This window comes from Phodopus roborovskii, unplaced genomic scaffold, assembly GCF_943737965.1.
Source record: "Phodopus roborovskii unplaced genomic scaffold, PHOROB, whole genome shotgun sequence".
Classification (NCBI taxonomy): Eukaryota; Metazoa; Chordata; class Mammalia; order Rodentia; family Cricetidae; genus Phodopus; species Phodopus roborovskii.
The window spans coordinates 11,596,394-11,598,882 of NW_026126517.1; positions in this window are offsets into that span (position 1 = coordinate 11,596,394).

The window sequence follows — 2,489 nt, forward strand, 5'->3', positions numbered from 1 at the left end:
GCTTTTTCACTCACAAAAAGCTTAGCATGAACCTAATGGCTAGCTGTGTTCTGAAGCAACCAACAGTTGGGGGAGTGAATGCAGGATGGGAAACTGCAAAGTCTACCAGCATAGACACCTTTGAACCCCATGGCTATGACTCTACAGGACTCATAGCTCTCCAAGGCTGCAGTAGTAAGCATATGATGGACACATATGACTTAAACAGGCTGTGGAAGCCATAGGAACTCACTTGGAATCTTCAATATGACTGTGTGAGCTCATACAGTCTTGATGGAAACAAAGTCATCCAAGGTCACGTGGACATGCAATGGAGATACTTCTAGAAGACTCCTGGAAGATGTTAGGAGCTTTATATAGCTTCAAGAACTAGCCATATTTCCCATTTGATTCTATGGATTAGAAAGTTGCCACTTTCATCTTAAAACAGACTTTTATCAATGGAAAAATCTGTCCCCTGAGTTGGGGGAAGAGAGCCAACAAATCATTGACAATAAGAGACTGTCATACAAAGAAGGACAAAGGCTCTAACCTCAAGCTCTTGTGTTTGAAGCCTTCATCTGAGTCTGGATCACATGTTTCAGAAGGGGTAAAGTGTCATCCAGTAACTCTGCGTCTCTCTGAGCCCAAGGTAAAAAGGAACAGGAAAGCCCCAACAAGCTTTGTGACATCCAAATGCTGTGGTCCATACAGAATTTGGCCTGAATGATTTCCTGTGGTACATTAAACAGAAGACCAAGTCCATTCTCTGGATGCTAAATAAACATCCTCCTGGAAAGGAGGATGTTTGAGTTGAAAGTGTTGGTGATGAACCTGGAGAGGTGGCTTAGTTTGTAAAGAGCTTGCTATGCAAGCATGAGGACTTGGGTTTGGACCTCCAACAACCACATACAAAGCCTGACTTGGTAGCATGCCCTATAACTCTAGTACTGGAGATGTGGACAAAAGAGGATATCTGAGGCTTGATGGCCAGTTGAATGGGTGAGGTCCAAGTCCAAAGAGACTGTTTCAAAAAACAATGTGAAGGGGCTGGAGAGAAGGCTCAGTGGTTAAATATACTGTGGCTGTTGTTCCAGAGGACCCACATTTGACTCCTGTCACCAAAATGGTGTTTTATAACCATCTGTAACTCCAGTTTCAGGGCATCTGATGCTATTTTTTTTTTTGGCTTCCATGGGTACCAGGTGCACATACATGCAAGCAAAACACATACAAATATAATAAAAAAAATAAGGCAGAGAATGACTGAGGACAAAATCTAATGTCAACTTTTGATCTACTGATCTACACACATGCGCACACAGGGTGGGGGAGATCTGTGGTAGTATTTCTTTTAATAGTCAATGGATGGGTTATAGGGCTACAGGTCCGTTAAAGAGAGTTTTTATTCCTTGTTCTTTCAAGATGACACTGACTGTGAAAGCAGTCAGTCTGGGAGTGGGTGCGATGCTAACCCTGAACAGTTCTTGTGTTTCTCTGCTCAGTGCTTGAACTGAAACTCTAGGTACAAAGGAGGAAGGAGTGAGATACAGCCTCACAGTCTGGATGCTGCTGTTCTCTTGCCCCTGAGGGCCATCCCAACATCTTCCAAAGGGAACCATTCGGCAGGAGAATTCACTTCCAAGGAAGGTTCTAATGTGAATGTCTTGTTTGTTTGTTTCCCCACCTGTATTATTCTGAATGCACTTTGAAAAATAAAGTGGAATTCAAAGTTGTTAAAAAAAAATCAGAGTATTTTCAGTATGTGATTAATAAACTTCTGAAACTGCATGAACAGAAAGTGTCACCTATGCATTAACTGTGACAGGATGATTGAAGAAAATGTTCTTGCCAAGGTAGACTTTCTCCTGGAGGGGGTGAAAGCTGCTGGATGGAGGCAAACTGCAAGCATTTGTTGTCTAGACTTCCTAGGAGGAAACAAGCTAGGTTTCAGAATGCCCGTTTTGTGTCAGCTAGAGCACGTCTCTCCAGCATGAATCTTGGTGAAGAGAAAGACAACTACAAACCCATTTCAGTAGAGATAGCTTCGTTTTTCTGGATTAGGGGTTGAGTTTGTACAGATCTATACACACTCAACACTTGTCATGGTCCTGTCAAGTGGAAACCGATGGGGTTATAGCTGCACACCTTGTCAGTGGCCACAATGGAGAATACATCTGGTCGACACTGAAAGGTTATTCTGTTCTTGTAAATCTTTGAATCCACATCATGATTTGCTGACCGAGCTAAAAGAAATCAGGTATCATAAGCCCAGGGGAGCTGGAAATCTCTGCTGGCCCATGGGCAGGAGACCTTACCACCCTGCAGCCTCTTATAAACCAGCAGGAATGGTATTGATTGACATCACACAAACAGAACATACTACTCTGCTCTCTTCTGCTCCCTGGCAGTGTTCTTGGGGACTGCAGGGAGTGCTTAGGAGCAAGCCATCTCATTGAATGTTGAGGGAATTGAGCCATGCAACTCTCATTGGTATGTTTCTGGGTTGT